At 43.3% G+C, this 25,185-nt stretch overlaps 1 protein-coding gene across 15 annotated transcripts in view; it reads left to right on the top strand.

The window, feature by feature from the left end:
• Nucleotides 1-25,185, top strand: part of TEX2 (testis expressed 2) — a 115,817-nt gene that overhangs the window by 20,637 nt on the left and 69,995 nt on the right. For 3 of the 15 annotated variants that reach the window (XR_012426013.1, XM_074020109.1, XM_015438711.4), the window contains exon 2: nucleotides 4,487-4,594. The exons of the other annotated variants lie outside the window; for them this stretch is intronic. The gene's annotated coding sequence lies outside the window, so the exon portion shown is untranslated. The remainder of the gene's footprint in view (nucleotides 1-4,486; nucleotides 4,595-25,185) is intronic. 15 annotated transcript variants of the gene reach the window in all.

Here is a 25,185-nt window from a genome sequence, read left to right as displayed (position 1 = left end):
GTTAAGAACCCTTCATTTAAAGTAAGATGCAAAGTTTTGAAGAGAAAGTTTGCTGCTGTTACAGACACCATTTTCCCTTGAGTGTTAAAGCGTTTGTCTGGGAATGTCCTTTGTTGGTTGTTCCTCAGTAAGATTAGCAGAACGGGAACCTGCCAGCCAGGCCTCATTTTGAAACTCGTACAGCCTAACAGTAGTGCTTCCAAAAGATGCACCTTCCCACTCACATCAGGAACTGAGGCCCAGTGTTTCCCCCAAGGGTCTTTTTGAAGAAGACATTTTTGTCTAATAGCAGTTTTATTATTTTTATTGTTGAAAAAGCAGTACCAACTCTGTATTCATTTCCCTGGTTATTCATATGCTTTTTTCCCCTGAGAGTCAAAAGACTGGTTTAACCTTTGACCTTGTGGGTTTTTATAGCTTGAAATTAAATTTTTAGAGAAATTGCTTTATATTTAAAAAAATTTTTGGCCAGGCGTGGTGACTCACGCCTATAATCCAGCACTTTGGGAGGCTGAGGCAGGCAGATCACAAGGTCAGGAGTTCGAGACCAGCCTGGCCAATATGGTGAAATCCCGTCTCTACTAAAAATACAAAAATTAGCCGGGCGTGGTGGCGTGTGCCTGTAGTCCCAGCTACTCAGGAGGCTGAGGCAGAAGAATCGCTTGAACCCGGAGGGCAGAGGTTGCAGTGAGCTGAGATCATGCCACTGCACTCCAGCCTGGGTGACAGAGCAAGACTCTGTCTCAAAAAACAAAAACAAAAACAAAACAAAACAAAACAAAAAAAAAAACATTTAGAGATGGGATCTCGCTATGTTGCCCAGGCTAGTCTCAAACTCCTGGCCTCAAGTGATCCTCCCACCTTGGCTTCCCAACGTGTTGGGATTATAGGTATGAGCCACCACACCTGGCCAAATTGTTTTTTACATTAGTTATGAAGGAGGCATTGCATGCTTGTCTTATGTGTCACACAATTTGAGAATACATGTTTTGAGAATACATGTTTTTAACAAAGTACCTCATGAAAACTGCATATGTTTGATGTGTCCTGCTTTTAAGTCCTTTGCTGTACTTTCCCACAGGCTAGAAGGAGGATGATTCTGGTTCAGAGGCAGGCCCTGGCACCACAGGTCTGAAACTGCAGTCCTCTTGGTGGCAACAGCCCTTTGATTTCTACTTCCAAACCCCTGGTAGATTGCATCCTGCAGAGGAGCCTTTATTTGTATGATCAAGATATGAGAAGTTACCACCACCCAGAAGTAGTATTCCTCCCTTTTCTGGAAGGATCCTTTTCTTTGATACAGCAACTGGATTGGATTTTTCCCTTTCCTAAAATAAATGTATATTCCCAGCAGAAACAACGTTATACAAAGTGGTTCTATGGAAGAGAGAGTTACCATGTTACAGTCCTCAGTTAGAAAGGCTTTTGTTCCTGGAAAGGATACCATTGAGTAGTGACATCTGAGTTTTAAGTTAGATTTCACTTTCTCATAGCAACAGTGATGTAATGTTACATTATGGAAGCTAAAATCTGATGCTCAACTTGTAAAATATACTCAACTATAAATATTCCTCTTCTGAACTATATAGAATTTTCTAAAAAGGACACAAACAGGTTACTTAGGTATTATGTGCAGTGTTCATTCATTCATTCATTCATTAAACTAATAAATATTTCAGTGCCAGCATTGGGACATAGCAGTGAATAAACCTAACTTTCTGCCACGTACAGCATATTTTCTTATGGGGCAACAAGTAACAGGTAGGCAATGTCAGGCAGTACTATTCTCAAAAATAAAGAGAGGGCCAGGTTCAGTGGCTTACACCTGTAATCCCAGCTCTTTGGGAGGCTGAGGCAGGAAGATTGCATGAGCTGAGGAGTTTGAGACCAGTTTGGGCAACAGCGAGACCCTGTCTCTATTTAAAAAATTTAAAAACTAACTGGGTGTAGTGGTGTGTGCCTGTAGTCCTAGTTACTCAGAAGGCTGAGTAGGAGGATCGCTTGAGCCCAGGAGTTTGAGGCTGCAGCGAGCTATGATTGCACCAGTGCACTCTAGCCTGGGTGATAGAGTGAGATCCTGCTTTTAAAAAATAATAATAATTTTAAAAAGATAATAAGGGGATGGGGAGGCCCCACTTTTAGGATGAGGTAATCAGGAAGGTCTTTCTGAGGATGTAACACTTGAGCTGAGACCTGCTGTTATTTTTACTACAGTAAATTTTAGGAGTAACAATTATCTTTGGGATCTTGGAATTCAGTGAGGCCTCTTTGCAGAGATTTTGATAGATTTGTCTGAAGGACCTCTTGAGGAGTTAGGACTTTGGTGTCAGTGTCCCTTGGAGAGAGAGACCCAACCATATCTGTTTTTTCCTTATTGTCAGTTTTCCTGCGGCAAGACCTGGAGGAGAGATGAAGTTACCGCTTGGCCTTTTGGCCGCAGTTCAAAGCAGAACTGAGCATCTTCCTGCTCGCTGGGCAGCTTCTGAGCTCAGTGCTGAACCTGGCTGCCAGACATTAGACAGTAGTTCCCAACTGTTCCAGATGCACGAACCGACCCCTCAGCAGTCACTCCATGAGCTCTGACAACCCCGAATGCTTTCCCTGGAGTGGTCACTGCATCTGGAGGCCAGCTGGCTTCAGCTTGGCCCTGAATCCCAGACACGGGAGCCTGGGCGTAGGGTGAAGGATTGCAGCTGTAGGCCTGAGGCGATTTTTCTTCTGAATGTCATTTTAAACACTGAATCACAAAATCCTAAGTCTTTTAAGCAGCAGTATAATACTGCCAATGATGCTGCTGCTGTTCAAACATTTTTTTGCATGTGACCTGCTCAGCCCTGCAGTTATTCCTATTACTCCAGAGTCCCAGAGTACATTAATAATCGGTATTTGGATAGGGCTGCAGTTGACAGATCCATTGCCATACATCTTCCTTTAATCCCCACAATACCCTATTGTTACTCTTGCCTTGCTTTTCCCTTCACCGACCACGCAACTGACTCTAAACCGATCAAGGAAGGAGAGGGACTAGCCATCCAATGAGACACCTGTGCCAGGAATTTTGTAGAATTCCTTTCATTCCCCATGCAAATGCTAGGAGGTAGACTTTATTTTTCTCATTTTAAGCTCAGAAAGATTATGTAATTTGCCTGAGGTCACACAGCTGGTGAGGGGCAGAACTGGAGTTTGCAGTGGGTCAGTCTGAGTTGGAAGTGTATACTCTTTCTACTGCACCAGGCGCCTATCTGACCTGCCTGAGGACAGCCCCGCTTGCTCCCTCCTCTTCATAACTCCACCTCCACCCTCTTCCTCTTCAGTGTCTCCTCAGTTACCTTGCCCGGTGTCTGAGCCAGGACAGGGTGTCGTGGGCTGGCCCGTGGGTGGGCAGTGACAAGTGCTGTTATCTTAGGTTCCTGGAGAATGAATAGGCTTTTAAACATTTATTAACAAAGAGCTTTACACACACACACACACACACCCCTATACACCGGTACATACTTACATACATCTGTATATATAAAAATCATAGAGGAAAGTTAAGCTTTATATGACCCTACCATAGCAGGCATTCATTTACATTTTTAAACATTGTATAGTCAGTGTACTTACTCGTTTGCATTTTCCCCCTCATTTATCATGATTTCATTTACACATTTCTAGGCAGTGCACATACTTACCATCTGTAAGGACTTGTAATATTTCCTGTTAGCACACATGGAGTCCTTATTTAACAATTCAAGTTGTTAACCTTTTGTGGCCTGGTAAGTTCCTTACCAGATAGCATCTCATCCTCTCCTCTCTCCTCTCCTCTCCCCTCCCCTCCCCTCCCCTCCCCTCTCCTCCCCTTCTCTCTTTTTTTTTTTTTTTTGAGACAGAGTCTTACTCTGTTGCCCAGGCTGGAGTGCAGTGGCATGATCTTGGCTCACTGCAACCTCTGCCTCCCAAGTTCAAGCAATTCTCCTGCCTCAGCCTCCCGAGTAGCTGGGGTTACAGGCACCTGCCACCATGCCCGGCTAATTTTTGTATTTTTAGTGGAGACGGGGTTTCGCCATGTTGGCTAGCGTGGTCTTGAACTCCTGACCTCAGGTGATCTGCCTGCCTCTGCCTCCCAAAGTGCTGGGATTACAGGTGTGAGCCACCATGCCTGGCCAGCATTATTTCCTTAGGAAAATAAGTTGCTTTTGAAAAATGTTTTGTAAGTTAGGGTTAGTTTATTCATCATTGTTTTAGTGGATTTGGTGGATTTGGTTTGGAAACATGCAGTAGCATTTGATAGAAAAAAACATTTGTATTTTCCAGGTTTCAGTTTACATTTTGATCTAAATTCTGCGAATAGTTATAACCAGACTTACAAAGCTTTTTGGGGTATGATTATATGTCTAGGTAAAACTCTTTTAAGAAGATGAAGCAGAGAGGATTGAATTGACAAACACAGTTCTTTAAAAATTAAGGTTATTTTGAGACTAAGAACATAATTGCTTAATTGCAGGTAATAACAGAAAAAACCTGGAAGTAAACATCCCATAATCTGACCTCCAAGGCAGAAGACTGGCACCAAGGAAATGGCAGCTTCGTTCCTTTCCTGTCTTGGGCATTGGTAAAAGGAGTTGCCTAGATCTGTTTGATTTCCATTTCAGCCCTTATTAGTAGTTATGCCTTAGGCAAATTATTCAATTTCTCTGACTCAGTTTCTTTATTCAGAAAATGGAGGCATAATTCTTGCCTCATAGGGCCATGAAGATTAAATGAGGGGTGAGGGGTGTCTTGAAGTGTTTGGGACATAAATCTTCAATAAAATCTAATTCTTTTTTTTTTCTTTACAGTTAACTCAAACCTTTTAGTGAATTGGTGCACTTTTTAGGTGATGCTTTTTAGGTGATGCAAAGACCCTGCTTTGCTCATTTTAAGAAACAGTTATTTTTCTTTCTCCATTTTGAAGTTTCTTGTTTGCTGCCTAGTTGATATGATTTGGTTCTGTCCCCACCCAAATCTCATCTTGAATTGTAGTTCCCATAATCGCCACACGTCACGGGAGGGACCTGGTGGGAGGTAATTGAATCATGGGGTGGTTACCCTCATGCTGTTCTTGTGATCATGAGTTCTCACAAGAGCTGATGGTTTCATAAGGGGCTTCCCCCTTTGCCTGGCACTCATTCTCTCTCCTGCTGCCCTGTGAAGAGGTGCCTCCCGCCGTGATTGTAAGTTTCCTGAGGCCTCCCCAGCCATGTGAAACTGTGAGTCAGTTAAACCTCTTCTCTTTATAAATTACCAAGTCTTGTGTATTCCTTCATAGCAGCATGAGAACGGACTAATACACTGGTTTAAATTAGAATGCCAAAATTTAAAGAATTTTTATCTTGAATAGTAGATGGAATTAACTTTCTCTTGAAAGATATATTTTAAAAAGTTGAACTTACACAGATAGTTTTGAAATGGTCTTCTTTTATTATTTATTTATTTATTTATTTATTTTGAGACAGAGTCTCGCACTGTCACCCAGGCTGGAGTGCAGTGGCACAATCATGGCTCACTGCACCCTCCGCCTCCAGGGTCAAGCGATTCTTCTGCCTCAGCCTCCTGAGTAGCTGGGATTACAGGCACCTGCCACCATTCCCAGCTAATTTTTGTGTTTTTCGAAGAGACAGAGTTTCACCATGTTGACCAGGCTGGTCTTGAACTCCTGACGTCATGATTCTCCCACCTCGGCCTCCCAAAGTGTTAGGATTACAGGCATGAACCACCGCGCCTGGCCGAAATTGTTTTATTATAGATGTTGCTTATGCAGTTTTATTAGAAATTCATGACTTCTAACAATGATGAAAATACTTCATCGTTCAACAAGTTCTTTTTCTGCTGGTTGTAGATTATTTGTAAGGAACTGTTAGTCTTCTATCTGGGTGGACATGTAATAGTTTCAGTTACTGAACTAGAACTTTAAACACCTTTCTGATACTCACACTGGGAGGTCACCAAGTATCTCAGAATAAAATGTCCCAAACTGAACCTACCATGTTCTCTGAAACCCAGCCCTTCTCAAATTCCCAGACTTGGTGAATGGGAGCCTGTCCTCGCAGTCTTGTAGCCCAAAGCCTAGGGTTTAAGAACACCTTCCGTACTCCCATATGCAGCCTATCAAGTTCCATGCATTTCATCTCCTAATCTCAAATCCCTTCATCCATCTCCACAGCTCCACCCCTAGTCCTTGCTACCATTGTCTCTCACTTAAAATGTTGTTAGAGTCTAACTGACCTTCCTGAACCCCTTCTTGCCTCTTTCCAGTTTATTTTCCACACTACAGCCAGAATAAGCTTTTCAAAATACACATCTGGTCACCTTCATACCTGTCTCCAGACCACATACAATAAGCCTTCACTTGTTCCTCCTTGCCCTTAGGATAAAGACTAGATCTTCAATGTGGCCTTCAAGGCCCTGCACGACCCAGCCCTTGCCCCAGTCCTGTCTCATACTGTGTGTGTCATACTCACTCCCCAGAAGCTGCTTCAGATTCCCCCACGAGGCTCTGCGCCTGCCTCAGGCCCTTGCTCTTACCTTTCTCTTTTCTGGAATGCCCACGCTGCCATTACTTAGCCAGCTCGACTCATCCTGGAGATGTCAGCCCAATGCCCACTTGCTCAAGGGTCCCTTCTGTGATTAATACTGAAAACAGATCAGGTTTCCCTGCTGGCTGTGATCTCTTGATGCCCTTCACATCACTTCCTAGTTCTTGCATTGATTATATGATTTTCTTGCTCCTCACCCCTCTCTAAGCTCCCTGAGGTCAATCTGAGTACTGCACTACTTTGCAAATTATAAGACAGGAAACAAGTCCGGAATATTCAATCATTGCCTCCACTCTCAGAGCTCAAATTCCATGTGTCCAACTATCAAGATTTGGCTTACGTTAAAATGTTTGTGCAAACAGAGCTTTAACAGTGAATAAATTGTCAAATTAAGGGAGCCATAGATCTGTAGCTAACTCCAAATGTTTGTGTGCATAATAAATTGAGGGAAAAATAAGAGTTTATCTTTAGGTGTTATTTTAAAATTAATTCCTGTATTGTAGTGTAATTGTTCTTCGGTATCTATAGATTAGTTCTAGGATCCCCCATGGATACCAAAATCGGAGAATGCTCAAGTCTCTTGCATAAAATGGTGTTGTATTTGCATATAACCTATGCACATCCTCCCATATACTTTATTTTTAAGTTAATTAATTTTTTGAGACAGGGTCTTGCTCTGTTGCTCAGCCTGGAGTGCAGTGTCAACCTGGGCTCAGGTGATCCTTCCCACTCAGCCTCCAAGTAGCTGGGACTATAGGCGTGAGCCACCACACCCAGCTAATTTTTAAAACTTTTTTAGAGACGGGGTCTCACCGTGTTGCTCAGGCTGGTCTCAAACTCCTGGAGTTTAAGCAATCCTCCTGCCTCAGCCTCCCAAAGTGCTGGGATTACACTGGGCCCAGCCCTCATATATACTTTAAATAATCTCTAGATTACCTGTAATATCTAATATGACGTAAATACTGTGTAAATAGCTGTTATACTGTGTATTGTTTTTAAAATTTGTATTTTTTTTAGTTGTTTTTTTTTTCCCTGAATATTTTTGATCTGTAGTTAGTTGAATCTGTGGATGTGGAACCTGTGGGTATGGAGGGCTCAAAGCTGCACCTTGAGCCGTTTAGATTGCTATTTCAAGGAGGAGTTTGCATAGGGAGAAATCTGTGTAGCGGCTGCCTGAGGCGGCCAGTGTAAAGGGGAAGACAGAGTCATCAACAAAGTCCCCAGGTAACAGTGATGTGGATGAACATTTGCTACAGATGGAATTTCATAGGAAAGCTCATCTGATATAGCTTGTTTGTGTCTCGGTAAAGTCCTAGGCTAATGTAACCAACTTCCCTAAAGATGGAAATATGTTCCCATATCACTCAAAAAGGGATGTGCAGAATTTGGGAGTTGTTACGATTTTATTACTTATAGTAGAACATTTACTTACATACAGCAATGAATTAGAGGAGCAGAATAGAATGGGTCGTACTCAGGGATGACCTAGGCCTGCTGGGTTTCTTTTTGCTATAAACTGTGGTTTACTATCTTGTAAGAAAGTCTTCACACTATGGAACATGTGTATCCCTAATGTTTTTTACCCCAAACAAGTTTCTTACCCCAAACAAGTTTTGAGGGGCCTATCACGGTAGACAAAAGTGCTTTATAGCCTGGTCTGTGAATTACCGTGATTTTTTAAAAGCACCTCTCAGTGCTTGCCTGAGTTGTCTTTAGACTCAAGGTCCCCCAGAATTGAGTTCCCCCCGGGTAGATAGGGTGAAGGTCTTTGTCTTTCCAGTAAGTACTGAGTGGACGGAACACTTTCTTGGAGCACAGAGCACCTGCAGAAAGCTTCTGTTGGCTCCAGATTGGTTTGGCAATGGAAATATCCACATGAGGCAGTGCTGCCCAGTGGTTAAGAGGATGGCCTTGGAGCCTGAGTCCTAGCTTTGCTAGTTAGTAGCTTTGTTACCTTGGTGAGTTGCCTAAACCGCTTTCTTTTTGTGTATTAAATGTGGAAATGATGATAGTACCTACCTGGCAGAATTGTGAGGCTTAGGTGGGATAGTGTTAGGATGTTGGTAAAGTGCTTAGCTAGAGGGCTGGCAGTTGATGGTTGTTCTCGTTGGTTCAGGGTCCCTCTGATACATCTTCACAGATCAGGACTGCGTTTGACTTGGATCTCTATGGCCCTTTTTTCCAAGAAGAATTCCTGCCGCTTTACTGAACTGGGTCATGTGCTGCCCAGTACCTAAAGGTGTTCTTTACCACAGGAATTAAAATGGCAATCATAATGTTTTTGGAGAAAAAAGAATACCTGTATTTTCTGAAGAAATAAATAACCATTATATCTTTGTATTTAAATCAAGTAACTGCCAAATCAATAGAATCTTTTGAGAACAAGTAGTAATATTTCTTGGTGTAATTTACTCCATCATAAAGATCCATGGGGAGAGAGCAGTGTGGTTAATTATGATGTTCCTGTGCTGCCACTGCCTAAATTGACAGTGTATGAAGTGCCGTCCCATTCATTCTTTCTCCCAACAAGCTGAGGGGTGGAGTTTTACCATCATGGTCCTCGTTCAACAGATCCAGACCCAGTGAGGCTGCTCCTGAGCTGGTGTTTTTTCCCATTAGCCTCAGCTGTCAGCTGCACCGTGGAGGATGATTTTGGATGTTGAGTTATCTGAGTGGTATTTAATGGGCTCCTAATTGCACATGGATGGCCACAAAGTTCTGCTCCTGTTTTGGCGTTTTGCTTTGGCAGACAGTGCTCTCTGAGACTCCCATAAGCTGGAAGAAAAAAACCCAACAACAAACTCAACACTAATCATCTGGAAAGGGCAGGATACTGCTGTTAGGCAGTTATTAGACCTGTGAACAGAAAAACATCAAGATCACAATTTTACAGCGTTTGTTTCTTTGAAATGTGAAATGGAACCCCAATACAGCCATCAGGTTTATGGCACCTCCAGAATTAGATTAGACAGTTTGGTTCCATGCTATGTACTTGTATTTCTGGTTATGAAATGCTCCTTGTGCTTATTTTCCCCAATCTGCTGAGAAACACTTTTTTCTTGTTCCTTTATGCAATTCACGTTTCTTTTTGATTCCACTTGCCTTTCTTCCTTACCCCTCATTTCTGCCTTGTGCTCTGCTTTTGGCCTTTAGACAGCAATGGAACAGACCTTCAGGAATGGGCATCCATGGAGGCCCTGGCGGGGGCCAGCTCTATACCTAGGATCTGAGTTGGGGGGTTAGCACCAGGTCCCAGGAGGTAAGGCCACAACTCAAGGGCAAACAGTGCAGGCACATGCAGTGAAGATCGGGAGCAGGACACGGTCTGATTGTGCCCTGTGTCTGTGGAAGCAGCTGCCCATTTCTGATTCCTCATTTAAATATCTGAAGTAGTTGATTGACCTTGATAGAGACTTGCCCTTCTTTGATGTAGTTACATAGCAATAGCCTGTTAGAAAGCACTTGCCTCTAACATGGTGCCTTGTAAGGTAGGTGTAGACTATATTAACTAGTTATTGGTGCCAGGGAATAACTGATACTATATCTCCACCTGAGATCCTCGTGATTCCATTGTCTCTTTCTGCATATGCACTTGTTTTTTGTTGTTGTTGTTGTTGTTTTGAGATGGAGTCTCACTCTGTCACCCAGGCTGGAGTGCAGTGGTGCAATCTCTGCTCACTGCAACCTCCACCCTCCGAGTTCAAGCGATTCTCCTGCCTCAGCCTCCCAAGTAGCTGGGATTACAGGCACCTGCCACCGCGCCCGGCTAATTTTTGTATTTTTAGTAGAGATGGGATTTTACCATCTTGGCCAGGCTGGTCTTGAACTCCTGACCTCGTGATCCCCCTGCCTCGGCCTCCCAAAGTGCTAGGATTACAGGCGTGAGCCACCGCGCCCAGCCGCATGTATGTTTTTAAAGTAAATGTGATGCATTTCTAATGGTCCAAGTTGTTTTACACCAGTGAATCTCAGTTCCAGGATGGGCCCTAGGGCAGGGTGTCTGTGTGCGTTTGGGGGTGGGGGAGCTGTGGGTGTGGTTGTGCACATATAGGTTTATGATGACTGGGGAATTAAAAAAATGTCTTCCAATCCATCAGTTGTGAAACTCCTCAATCATGATAAGCCTGGAGATGGATGGGGTGGGCTGGGTCATTTGTGTGTTGAAGATGTTTCCTAGGATTTTCTGGTACACTAACCCTTCCCTCAATCCCAAATGCCTCTGCCCTTTTAGAACTGTGATTAAGAAGGTAATGATTAGGGATGATCACTTGTCTCACCAGCAGTCTGCTAGGTGGAGCTGACCTGGGCTCCTGTCATCTGCAAAGGAACCCATGGGAGCCAGGGGCCATTTTCAGCATTTGAAAAGGCTTAATAGAAACTATGCATTTACCCAGGATTAGAATACAAAAGCCACCCAAACCATCAAGTGTCCTTGCTTTTGTTTGGAATTGCAATTCTGTATGGAAGGTTTCATGCTGACTTAATGTTCTGATTGGCTGTGGGTGACATAATAGGAGTTTCTGACACAGGATTGGTCTAACTGTAGACACTGTTACTAGAGCTGGTACCAGGTCTCACTTTCCACTACCTTTAGAATGAGGTTGACCTTGAATGTGAGTGCCTTTGACGATCGAAATTAAGCCACTGATTGTTTCTTGCTTGTCAGCTATGCTTATTATCACACCTGTGGCAGTGACTTGATTTTTATAATGTCATTATGAACCCCTTATAAATATGGATTGTTGATTAAAATTTGGATGAGTAATGAAATGGAAGAATAATACACAGAATTAATCAGTTTACTGGTAAACAGTGTAAGAATGTTCAAAAACATGTGGCCAACATGGGGAGGGGACAGAAAAAAAGGAGGTTGATGAAACTACAGATCTTATCCACAGCTCTCATTTAAAAATGATCCTTTTAATCAGCTTTTCACTGAAATCTAACAACAATAACTCTTTCACCACGAAACACCAACTATTAATACTTAGTCTTTATAAGCCTCCTAGGATCCTATTGTGTTCATTTACCTAGGTGATGTACATCATCCTAAATTCTGCCTTTTCATTTTATATTACGATGTATATGTACAATACATATTTTTACATTGTCATTGTGTTTGTCATTCTTAATGGTCACAGCTGCCTGAACTAAACCTAAAGTCAGACAGTCAGGACAGTCTGGTGCTGGTGATTAGAGAAGGCTGGAAACAAGCTGTCTGTTTGATCCCAGATAACGTGCCGGTGAGTCCACAGGCCAAGTCGGCACAGATAAAAAGTTGTGCTCACATCTGCTGTGGATGCCGATAATAGTAACTTACATGTGTTAAGTGTTATGTCTTAATTCTCCCAGCAGCCCCTATGAGATAGGCACTATTGTCTGCATTATATGTGAGGAAAAAGAGGTCTTTTGCCGTAACTTGTCCAGGGTGACACACTGATAAGAGGCGGAACTGGAATCCAAAGCTGGGTCTGTTTAATTTCAGAGTTTGAGTTCTTAACCAGGTTTTCTATGCAATTGTGTTGCACCCCAGGACCTATTCAGTTCTCACCTCCCTTCAGAGATCTAACCACCTTCCACCTTAATAATGACAAATACATCTATTAATATGCATTAAAGTGACAGAAGCTTAATACTGAAACAAGATAGAGTGGATGCTGCCGGCGAACAGGAGCCCCAGAGACGGTCCTGTCCACATGGGGCTTTGTTAGTTTTCCTAGGGCAGAGTGGTGTGAAGGGCCAGCCTGCATTCAGTCTCTTCTTTGGTTCTGTCCTTTAGTCATCCTCAAAGTTTTTCAGACTTGAATGGGCACAACAGTGACCACACAGGGTCGCCTGAAGCACATATACGGTTCTTGGTGGGAGACTCAAGATTCTCAGTGAGGCTGAGAGGTGGTGCTTGGAGTGATGTTTGTACAGAGTGAGAACTAATGAAGCACTGGGATAGAGAGCCCCATGGAGTTCAGCCCCTCACAGCCAGAGCAGGAGCAGCCTCGGAGTCACCTTCTGTACTGCTTGGCAGTAGGTGGGGGAAGGATAGGGGCTGCTGAGGAGGACGGGTTGATGCCTGTCCTCTGTTGCCCGAGCACAGGCAGGTGTGGCTGATCTGCAGCTCATTCTCGTAGGTTGGAAACTCTCCACCTAATGGCCAGCAAACGTAAGGGATGTTTCTACAGCTGGGCTAAGCAAGACAAGTCTGGAAAGTCTAGAAGTATTTGTTAATGGGAGATGAGCTGTTTCAATACTATTTGAAAAATATTTTGACTTAATTGCCTTAGGCACATTAGTCAGCTGACATGCACTCTGGTTTCCTTTGCTTGACTTTAACAGTTGCCAAGAATTTCTCTTGTTGCAAAAGAGAAAAGTAGGACTCTAAGTATGTTCTGTTCCATGGAAATTGAGTCATAGACTCATAGAATTTAGAGCCTTCTGGGAAATTCCTTGAAGACAATGGAGGAAGGTTCCCTCAGTTTACAGCAGAACCCCAGGCTCAGGGAGGTGAAGTGGGGAGCTCCTTCACTGTCATTTGAGGGCCATTTGAGGGCTGTGGTCCTCCGTGGAGCTCCTCCCTCTGCTGCCTCATGGCCTCACATGGTCTGTATTTTCAATGACTGATTAACTACTAACTGAACAATTGTCTGAATCCCAATCATCTTATCACTGTGCAATCCTTTCTTGACAGAGGTAGAGTTGAGTGGGAAATGTTCCCCCTCAGGGCCTATAGGCAAGTGGTTCTCCTCAGGGAACCATGGGGTGGCCAGCCCAGCCGGCCAGCTCAGGACCATGCCTGTGCCGGGATCTGGTATCTCTTAACCTTGCCAGTTTTGAACATGGCTCTGGGTTTCTTGCCTCTGTTCCTTTTCTTCTGCTCTCTCTTCCACTTAGAATGTACTCTCTACTTTGTCTTGGCAGAGCACCTCACACGGGGCCCCTGGGAAACCTTCCACCATGCCTTCTCTTATTTCTCCCATCAATTCCTATTTTCCTCAGTCCCATTCTTTCCCCTGCACACATGTGTGCACACATACATGCACATATACACGTGCACACATGCATGCACACATCTTAAACCTGGTTTTTAAAAAATTATCTTCTTTGGGCCTCAGATGCCTTACCTATAAATAAAATTCTGATGTAAGATTACACTTGGCAAATTTACTGCCCTATATCAAGGTTAAGTCTGCTGATGCCTGTGTGAAAAGTAGTTTTTGGCTGGGGGAAATGGCTAATTTTTTTGAGTTTGCAAAGAGTTTTCTCAATTTTTGAAGAATTAATCTGAAGTACCTTCCTCACATGGAGAAGCTGAATGGCCAGTGATCAACCTAGATGGAAGCTAGGTTGTCTAACTTACTAATATGATTTGAAAGGAATAAATTCAATGCTTTACAGTTTATTATAGCTAGAAAATACAGAGAAATGATTGTCCATATCAGTCAGTTTTTCCAAAGTTAAAATTTAGATCCTTGTATGGGAAACAGAGCAATATGTGTGTTATATACACTTTGGTCAGTGTTTTCTAAAAATATTTCAAAGACAAATGTTTTTATGCTGATGGAATGGGAAGGCTTCCTCAGGAAGCTATAAAACCCAGAATCCATAAAGAAAAAGATAGAGAGCTTCAACATCTCAAAATGTAAAACTTCGCATATTAAAAAAACACAAAAACCCATACTATTAAAAGGCAAGTCAGTGATGGAAGGAAATATCTGGAACACACACAATGGACAAAGTATTAACTATCCTTGATAAAGAAGTGAATAACAAAAGTCCTTGGGCAAGAAATATGAATGACCAGTTAACAGGAGAAGCAAATGAAGGAAAAGTATGAAGTGACTATCAAAGCATTGAGATATCTTTTCCCTTGAACCTTGACCAGGGTTCAAGACTGGTCATTCATTCTTGACTACAGGTGCCCACCACCATGCCCAGCCAACTTTTTGTATTTTTAGTAGAGACAGGGTTTCACCGTGTTAGCCAGGATAGTCTCGATCTCCTGACCTCCTGATCGTCCGCCTCAGCCTTCCAAAGTACTGAGATTACAGATGTTAGTCACCGCGCCCGGCCCATTATTATGTTTTATAAACCTCCACAGGCCTTGTATGGTTGTGCTGAACGCATAACCTGGTTTTCAATGAGTTATTGTGAATTGAATTTGATTTTGTTATTTGAACCGTCTAGCAATCTATAAAGCAAAATTCTACTTGTTGTATTGGTGCTTTCAAACCCTTTTCCTCTGGGATGTGGCACCCTTCCCAGAGTGGGCTTTCTTCATGGCAGGTAAAAGGTCTATGCGGTGGTGGAAGAGAGTGGACATGCTAGTTTCTTAGTCTAAACCCTGTGCTGTGTTGGTGGTGGTGCAGGACCCTGCTGGGTTGGAAGAGATGGTGAGTAGGGGCCTGGGAACCTAACAACTAATTGCAAAGGATTTCGAAGTTTCTTGCTGGTACTGAAGATAGAGTCTTGTCTTTTTCTTTTCTTTAAATGAAACTAAGGCTAGAGCTAGTTCATTATCTACAATGTAATATTGATTTTTGTTTGTGAGGTGGAGTATTAACAGATTAAAATGGCTGCTGGCAATTCTCAGCTGCTTCATTGAATTTAAATGAATCCAGGGATAGCTATTAAGATGTACTTGAGATTTGTAGGCTAAATCAGACCTTCCTGCCCTGGTTGGTTTTGACCAGATTCACTGTTTGCTCTGTGGCATCAAGGCAGAAAAATACAGAATCTTGTAGCCTTTTCCCTCCTTTTTACAAAACCAACTCCTATTAAAAAACGCACAGGTAAGAGGTATGAAGACATCCTCTGCAATAGAATGCAGCTTGCCTTTTTTACTCTGCCAGGAGCTGTTGGATTGAAACTGTTGACTGACATAGCCCAAGCTAGCAGATGGTACTCATACATCAGATGTCCAAATGCAAGCTTGTTCAGAGGCAGCAAATGCCTAACAGGCTGAATTTTACAAAGACAAAGAATGTTAATAATGACCTTGAAGGATTAGGGATGGTCTCGAGAAAGGAAGCACACTCCACACCAGGCTTGCCCCTTCAGATGCTGTGTTACCTGCCTTGGCCTCCTGGCCAACATGGTGAAACCCCATCTCTACTAAAAATAGAAAACATTAGCCAGGTGTTGTGGCAGGCGCTTGTAATCCCGGCTACTCTGGAGGCTGAGGCAGGAGAATCGCTTCAACCTGGGAACTGGAGTTTGCAGTGAGCCGAGATCGCGCCATTGCCCTCCAGCCTGGGCAATAAGAGTGAAACTCCATCTAAAAACAAAAAAAAGATGCTGTGTTACCATGCTCACTGTATCTGGAGGCTAATTCCATTTTCAATGAAATTTGCTTTCTTCCCTCCTTGCCTTACCTTGTCTCTCATTCCTTCCTCCAGTACTTCCTCTAATCTAGTATATGAATTAGAAGTAAATAATATTAATGGCCACACTACTATTTGGCCTAGTGTGTTTGCTATGAACAAACAGGTGTTGTTGATAATTGAGTGGCCTGGGAGGAACCATCTTCTCTTTTTATGGCTCTGATTCTAGGACCCAAGGATTGAATTGTTTCAAGGACAGATAGAGCTAGGAAGGGCAGTTATTAGTAGAAAATGAGACCAAAGAAAAAAAGTTTAAAAAAAAGCCAGATTTGGTGAGATTATTATTATCTTGGAAGTAATAAATACTAATATTGTATCTTGAAATGGCTCTTCATTTTTTATTATACAGTCTGATTTATTGTCGATTGGTTTTTCACGGCCTAATTAATGATGATGACCTTTTTGGGTGACTAGAAAGCAAATCAACTTCATTGCTGTTTTGTATGCTCACTCTGACTCCACTGATACAGAGCGCATTTGGCTCCCGTTTGAGGCCTTTGTTTTGTATGAGTTAAGTTAGAAGGCAGCTACTCATTTGTAAACTAGGTGGAACAGAATCCTACATAAATTCTGGAGAGAGAAGCCCTTATTAGAGGCTTTCTCAGTCTTAGTGGGAGAGATGACCTTCTTCATAGGGATAGCAACCTTAAGGGAGGATTCTGGCAGAGTCCTTAGGAAGGACCCATCAGCAGAAGAGTTTGAGACATCCTGCTTTCTGGAAACATACCTGATCAAGGCTAAGGTTTAGAGAGCATTTGGCTCTAAATAGCCTCCCCCCCACCAGCTTCCTCTTCCCCACCAAATGTATGGGAGCATAAATACATTTACATCTATTATCTTAGAACTTAACCACACTGTAGTATAAACTCTAAAGAACAATGTGAGGTTTTTGGATAGAATTGTTTTAGTTGGCATAAGTAGTTCGGAGTATTATTTCTTTGTAGTTTTAAAGAGTGAAATCTTTTAAAATTTTATTTATTTTTTAAAAAATAGTGGTGGGTCTCCTGTGTTGACCAGGCTGGTCTCAAACTCCTAGCCTTAAGCAGTCCTCCTATCTTGACCTCAATTTTTGCCTTTTTTTTTTTTTTTTTTTTGAGTTGGAGTCTCGCTCTGTTGCCAGACTGGAGTGCAGTGGCGCGATCTCAGCTCACTGCAACCTATGACTCCCAGGTTCAAGCGATTCTCCTGCCTCAGCCTCCCGAGTAGCTGGGATTACAGGCCCCCACTACCACGCCCAGCTAATTTTTGTATTTTTAGTAGAGATGGGTTTCCCCATGTTGGCCAGGATGGTCTCAATCTCTTGACCTTGTGATCTGCCCACCTCAGCCTCCCAAAGTGCTAGGATTACAGGCGTGAGCTACTGCGCCCAGCCAGTTTTTGCTTTTTTGAATGTAACTAACCTGCACATATACTGGCCTTCAAATTTTATTTTTAATTATGGTAAAATGCATATAGCAAAATTTTACCATTTTAACCATTTATAAGTTCAGTAGTGTTAAGTATATTCACATTGCTGTACAACCAATCTCCAGAACTTTTTCATCTTACAAAACTGAAATTCTGTATCCATTAAAAAACATCTCCCCATTTCCTCCTCCACCAGCCCATGGTAATCTTCATTCCAGTTTCTGTTTCTATGAATTTGGCTACTTTAGATACCTCTTGTAAGTGGAATCATACAGTATTTGTCTTTATGTGACTAGTCAGCTTATTTCACTTAGCCTAATGTCCTCAAGGTTCATCCATGTAGTAGCATGTGACAGGATTTCCTTCCTTTTAAGGCTGAATAATACTCCCTTGTGTTTGTCCATTCATCTGTCAGTGGACACTTGGGTGGCTTCTACCTCTTGGCTATTGTCCAAAATGCCGCTGTGAACATGGGTGTGCAAATATCTTTTTGAGACCCTGCTTTCAATTCTTTTGGATATATAACAAACAACTTAACACCTTTAAATATACCCAGAAGTGGGATTGGAGGATTATATGGTAGTTCTATTTTTAACTTTTTGAGAAACTTCCATACCAGTTGTGCCATTTTACAGTCTTGTCAATAGTGCACAAATGCTCTAATCTCTGTACAACCTTGCCAACACTTCTTTTCTTCTTCTTTTTTAATTGTAGCCATCCTATTGGATGTGGGGTGATATCTCATTGTGGTTTTAATTGCATTTTCCTAATAACTAGTGATGTGGAGCATCTGTGCATGTGCTTGTTGGCCATTTGTATGTCTTTTTGGAGAATTGTCTCTTCAAGTCCTTTGCCCATTTATAAAAAAATGTAATTTAATTTTAAGTTCCAGGATACGTGTGCAGGACGTACCTATGTTAACAAACATAGATAAATGTGTGCCATGCTGGTTTGCCGCACCTGTCAACCTAGGTGTTAACCCCCACATGCATTAGCTATTTATCCTGATACTCTCTCCCTCTTCCTGCTCCCGTCCCCTGCCCCCTGACAGGCCCCAATATGTGTTATTCCTTTCTCTGTGTCCATGTGTTCTCATTGTTCAGGTCCTACTTATAAGTAAGAGCATGCGGTGTTTTGTTTTCTGTTCCTGTGTTTGCTGAGGATAATGGCTTCCAGCTCCATCTATGTCCCTGCAAAGGACATGATCTCATTTCCTTTTATGGCTGCATAGTATTCCGTGGTGTACATGTACCGCATTTTTTTAGTCCAGTCTATTATTGATGGGCATTTGGGTTGATTCTATGTCTTTGCTATTGTGAATAATGCTGCAGTGAACATTTGTGTGCATGTATCTTTATAAGAGAATGATTTATATTCCTTTGGGTATATACCTAGTAATGGCATTGCTGGGTCAACTGGTATTTCTGGTTCTAGGTCTTTGAGAAATTGCCACACTGTCTTCCACAATGGTTCAACTAATTTATATTCCCACCAACAGTGTATAAGTGTTCCTAGTTCTCCACAGTCTCACCAGCATCTGTTTTCTCTCGACTTTTTAATAACTGCCATCTGACTGGTGTGAGATGTATCTCATTGTGGTTTTGATTTGCATTTCTCTAATGATCAATGGTGTTTAGCTTTTTTCATCTGTTTCATAGTTTCTTGGCTGTATAAATGTCCTTTGAGAAGTGTCTCTTCATGTCCTTTGCCCATTTTTTAATTTTTTTTTTTTCTTGTACATTTGTCTAAGTTCCTTGTAGATTCTGGATATTAGACCTTTGTCAGATGGATAGATTACAAAAATTTTCTCCCATTCTGTAGGTTGCCTGTTCACTCTGATGATAGTTTCTTTTGCTGTGCAGAAGCTCTTTAGTTTAATTAGATTCCATTTGTCAGTTTTTGCTTTTGTTGCAATTGCTTTTGATGTTTTCATCATGAAATCTTTGTCTGTGCCTATGTCATGAATGGTATTGCCTAGATTTTCTTCTAGGGTTTTTATAGTTTTGGGGTTTTCCGTTTAAGTCTTTAATCCGTCTTGAGTTAGTTTTTGTATAAGGTGTCAAGTTGTTATTCGAGTTCTTTATATTTTTTGTAGATTAACCCCTTATCAGATAAATGATTTGCAGATATTTTCTTCCCCTCCATAGGCCACCCGCATTCCTTGGCTCATGCTCCTTCCTCTCATTACTCTGATGTCTGCTTCTGTTTCACATCGCCTTCTCTGAGTTTCTGCCTTCCTCTTATCTTTTAAGGGCACTTGTGATTACATTGGGCCCACCCAGGCAATCCAGGATAATCTTTCCATCTCAATCACATCTGCAAAATCTCTGTTGCCATGGGAAGTATCAGATTCACAGGTTTTAGGGACTAGGATGTGGACATCTCTGAGTGGGGGAGGGGAGGAGCATTACCTGCATACCACGTCCCTTATCTCCCCTGCCTGCCTTCATGGGAACTAGACTTATCTCTTTAGTGACTTAAGTCAATTTAGACTGTTCCTTATGTTTTCTTTTCCTTTCCAACCTTCCATCTGGTCCTGTTGTTTCGTTCTTTTCCTTCTCTTTCCATCTGCCTTTTCTTGCCAGCTCCACATCCACTCTTCTAGGTTAGGCATTTCTTACCTCCTGCTTAGGCTGCCAGAATAGCCTTAAAACTGGTCTGCTTGCCTGTGATTCTCCCTATAGATATGTTATGTTATGTTATGTTATGTTATGTTATGCTATGCTATGTTAGAGACAGAGTCTCACTGTTGCCCAGGCTGGAGTGCAGTGGCCCAATCTCAGTGTAACGCAACCTCCTTCTCCTGGTTTCAAGCGATTCTTGTGCCTCAGCCTCCTGAGTAGCTTGAATTACAGGCATGCGCCACCATGCCAAGCTAATTTTTGTATTTTTAGTAGAGATGAGGTTTTGCCATGTTGGCCAGGCTGGTCTCAAACTCCTGACCTCAAGGGATCCACCCACCGCAGCCTTCCAAAGTGCTAGGATTACAGACGTGAGCCACCATGCCTGGCCTCCCTGTAGATATTTTAAACTCATCTTGATGCATACTTGTAAAAACAAGTCTATGCCTGATAATTCCATTATCCGAAGTCCTTATTTTTCTGTCATGTTCTATTTCTGCTGGTCCTTATTCTTGTTTCCTCATCTGCTTGGTTACCTGTGGTTATGTTCTTACCATTCCTTGTATTTGAGAAAATATTTCTAGGAATAACTTGAGGCTTCAGATGAAAGTGCTTTGCTTTTGTGGGGAGATAATTTCTTCTGCCAGGTCCCTGGAGGTATTTCTGGTCCAAGATCACCTTGAAAGAAGCTCATGGTTGAGATTCCCTGGTTCTTTCAGAGGAGGCAAACCTAGGCCTCCAGTCTAAGTGAGGCCTGGTTTGCTCTGGTTCAGCTGTTACCAGGTAGTTGTAGTCCTTTGGAGTCCCGGCTCCTTGAGGAAGAGTCTCCAGTTGGTGTTCCACGCTGGCCAGCCCTGGATGTTGACTTCTGCTCAGAAGGCTGTTAAAGTGAAAGGCCGCCAGGTGTGGTGGCTCACACCTGTAATCCCAGCACTTTGGGAGGCCAAGATGGGTGGATCACAAGGTCAGGAGTTCAAGACCAGCCTGGCCAATACGGTGAAACCCCATTTCTACTAAAAATACAAAAATTAGCCAGGTGTGGTGGTGGGCGCCTGTAGTCCCAGCTACTTGGGAGCCCGAGGCAGGAGAATCACTTGAACCCGGAAGGCGGAGGTTGCAATGAGCCGAGATTGTGCCACTGCACTCTAGCCTGGGTGACAGAGCCAGACTCTGTCTTAAAAAAAAAAAAAAAAAAAGTGAAAGTGTCCTTTGCCAGGCTGGGCTGTGCTTGAGGGCAAGGTGGCTTCTCTAGAGCTCATCCCTTGGGGTTCCTGTTTTCTTTAGTTTCTGCACTGTTATTCCTTGCTCGGTTCTTGAAGCTCCAAAGCCTCACAGACATCTTTTTTTTTTCCTTGAGACAGAGTCTTACTCTGTCACCCAAGCTGGGGTGCAGTGTCACAATCTCAGCTCACTGAAACCTCTGCTTCATAGGTTCAAGCAATTCTTGTGCCTCAGCCTCCCTAGTAGCTGGAATTACAGGCGTGAGCCACCATGCCCAGCCATTCAGAATTTTTTTCAACGTATTCATTGTTAGTTGCGTTCAGCAGAATTGTGGGCCTGATAATGGAGCCTGCCTTCCCAGACACCAGACTCCAGACCTGTTTTTCCATGTTGTCTCCGCCACTCTCATCCAGTCTGGGACGGGACGGGATGTGATTAATTTTGCGTACCACTTTGATCATGTCAGACTTCTGCTTAAACACCTCTCCAGCAGGAAATGATACCTATGGGAGCCCGTCGACAACATGAGCTACAGCCCCCCTTCCCATCACAAGGCATGGGCGGTCAGTGTTAAAACCCGAGGGCTTTGTAGTCTGCTAGAACTATGGGAAAAAGAGACTGTTGAGAAGGAAGCTTTCTTTTTTGGCCTTTCAGTTCCTGAGGGCTGGAGAGAAGCTTGTCTCTTTTTTTGAGCCTGGGTATAATTGAGTTTCAGGAGTAGAGGGCAGGAGGCTAGCCATTTTATATGGTACCAGATTGTCAGATGGATAATGAGACCTTTCATTTCTCAGTGCGACCAGTCACATGCTGCTGGTTGAGAACTGAGGTCTTAGCTTGTAAGCGAGCTGTCCATGATGGAGCACAGAGGGCAGGTACAAAGGCTGGGACAAAGCAGGAATAAAGAGCGTGTGTGACATGTTTGAGAAGGCACCCTGCCACAGCAGAAGGGCATCGGGCTTCAGTGTTAGGAAGCCCAAGTTGTCAGTGCTGTGCCTTTGGACAAACCATGTAGTCTTCCTGGGCTCAGTCAGGTCCTTCCTCTTGGCCTCGGCTGTCCTGCATGGCTGTGGCTGTGGGAGGGTCGGCTCAGTTGGCCTTAGCAGCCAGCCATTGGGAGGACAGAGAGAAAAGGAAGCTTAGAGTGGTCCCCAGGAGGAGGCAGAGGCAGTGACCACTTGATAGGTTGTGTTGAGCCCAAACCATGGCCTCTGGTTCTAGTACACTCAGTTACCCAGCAGTATGGGGCCTGGAAGCAGTCTTCGTTTATCTAGCCTAATCCCTTCATTTTGCAGATGAGCAAACAGAAGCCTGGACATTTTCTCGTCTTTGAAGAGCAGTAGTAATGCTCCGGCCTTGTGTGGCTTATTTTAGTAAAAATCTAGAGAAGTGGAGCCAGGCTTTGGTCAGTGTGGGTTTAGGGGCATTTACTATGAACCTCTGAGGCCACTGTCTGAGTGAGCCCTGAAGGATAATAACAACAGTGAGCCAGAGCCTGCCCCCATCTGGCCACCTGACACCCAGCGCTCCCTGGGGCCCACCTTTGGCTCTGTCGGCCCAGTCTGATCAGAGGTCGCTTTACCTGGCCAGTCAGGGGGCCCAAATGTGTGGAGGATTAGGCAAGCAGGGCCCTGATGACCTCCACACAAAAAATAACTCTGCTTCCTGAGCAGGTGCCAGCCTTTTGTTCCCTGGGACCTGGCCTGACTGCTGAGACCGCAGGCTTCTGAACGCACTACTGTTTTCACCCTTTGGCGCTAGACTGGGCCTGACTTTGCCCTTGGATTCCCAGGCCTTCTTACCCTCAACTGCAGACAGGCCTCTCCACCCTTGCCTTGATTCCTGAAGGACCAACTCACTCTGTTCAACCTCAGAATCATGCACTTTGTACTTGGGCTTGTGCGCGCAGTTACCTTCATTTACAGCCACCGCTGCGGGTGAAGCAGCCTCAGAACAGCAGAGCCTGACATACCATCCTTTTATGTTATGAAAGCAACTTAAATGAGTTTGTTTTTCAGCCCACCGAGAATTATCAAATACCAAACTTTCTCTTTAAATTACCTCTATAATTTTCTTTTTAAATTGCCCTTATAAAACTAGGTGATAGTTAAATGAAAAACATATGTTGCTTCTGGTATTTTCCTTCTTACTAAGCCTACAAACTCCTTAGCTTAAGATAACAGGGAAGGGTTGTCCTGCACCCGAGACTGTGTTTTTCTGGCTGCTGCCAGTTCCTGGATTTAAATTGCTTTGTTGGTGGATAGAGTTCATTCCCTCTTCCTGGATTCAGGATAGGAAAGCCTGAGGGTCACAAATGAGCCTGGACAAAACTATGTATGAAAGTTTCTATGAGTAACTTCTCTCAAATATTTGATACTGAAAAATGTGTAGTTTCAGCTTGAGTCTATGTTGCACCTGGACCCTCGAATGTAATTCTTGTCATCCTTGGAATATTTCCTCCTCCTAGTGATCCAGGATCACTGTTTCCCAAACCCCCCTATTCCCCTACCCGTTTTATGATTTCTCTTGTTGGTAGTATCTGTTGCCAGCATTTTGAACCTGAATATTTAGCAGAAGGCTTAAATTAGGAGCTCTTCAAATTAAAGAAATAAGCAAGCCACATAATGTTGATTGCGGTAGATTACCTGTAAGTGTGTTGTGTTGGGTTGGATACAGTCACCTGTAAACATAAACATGTAGGGTTTTAAATTTGGAAAGGACTGTAGATCTAGCTCCATTTTACAGACGAAGATACTGGGACATCGAGAGGCCCTGGCTTGTTCAACGTCCCACAGAGTCAGCTGTAGAAAGACAAGTACTGGAGATCCTATGTCCTGGGTCTAAGCTGGCTGCTCTTTCCACTGCCCCACGATGCCCCTCTTGTCTCAGTGGCCTCCCACTGCTGCCCACATCCACACTGTGTCCTGGAAACAGGATAGAGCCAGGTGGCTGCACACACCATGCCCTTTGCCATCTTCATGCCCTTGTCCCTTCCCTCTGCCTAATCATGCTCATCCCACTACAACTCACCCATCAGTTCCAAAGACCTGTTGGGTGTCCCACCTCCCACACAGGTGTCATCCTCAGAACTCCTGAAGTGTGCTCTGTGTTTTGGCTCTTTTTACGTGGTCTCAGTCCAGGTGTGGTCTTAATTTTTACGTAATTAGGGCTCGTGCCCAGTAAATGGGCCATAAACGAATAAAGAGAGTTGGAATGTACCATGTCACAAGGTCGGCATGGCATCTCATTTTGCTGCCCAGCTTTTCAGGTGTCTGATTTTGTTCCAGCTAAGCTCCAGAAAGGAGCAATCAGCTATTAAGCTCCAGAAGGGCGGAAAGCATAGCTTCCATGTCTCTCACCAGGGTCCTTGGTAGAGTTCTTGGTTGGTGGTGGGTTATAGCAGTGATACTTCATTTTCCTGACACGGGAATCTTGCATTCAGTTTAAAATATGTTTGCTTTATCCTGAAGCCTCAGAATGTGGCCATGTCTTCATGGCTGCCTAAATACTCTGGTCTTATGGTACCTACCATTTGAGGAGGCCAACAGGTCATGGCAATTAGTTTACAGATTTCCACATTTGGATACTTTGCTACTTATTTGCCATAGCAGGAAGTTGGGAGATGCAAGCCAAATAATTGTTAGGATTGCTGTGAAAATTGCAGTGAAAGCAATACCCCTCCTGGGTTAGCTTGTTACTGCTAGAAGACTCCTAGTGAAATTTTTCTTCCAAGATCCTCAAACTCAACAGGATGCTACATTTTATCCTATTGGACTTCTGAAGCAATGCTGGTAACATCATATTGTTCAGGTATTTCAAGGCTTAAGATAGAGAATTGTTGGTAGGAATTAACCAGTTAAAAGGGAGGAAACGATTACTCAGGTATTGTGAAGTAAGACAGATTGTATGGCATTTATAACATTGGTTATGTCGTTTGCTTGTAAAAGAGTGCCTAACTGGAATGTAGTGAAGATTAAACCATTAAACCCATTGAAGTGAAAACCGGTG

The sequence above is a fragment of the Macaca fascicularis genome, chromosome 16 (assembly GCF_037993035.2).
Source record: "Macaca fascicularis isolate 582-1 chromosome 16, T2T-MFA8v1.1".
Lineage (NCBI taxonomy): Eukaryota > Metazoa > Chordata > Mammalia > Primates > Cercopithecidae > Macaca > Macaca fascicularis.
This window is presented reverse-complemented; position numbering and strand designations above follow the sequence as displayed.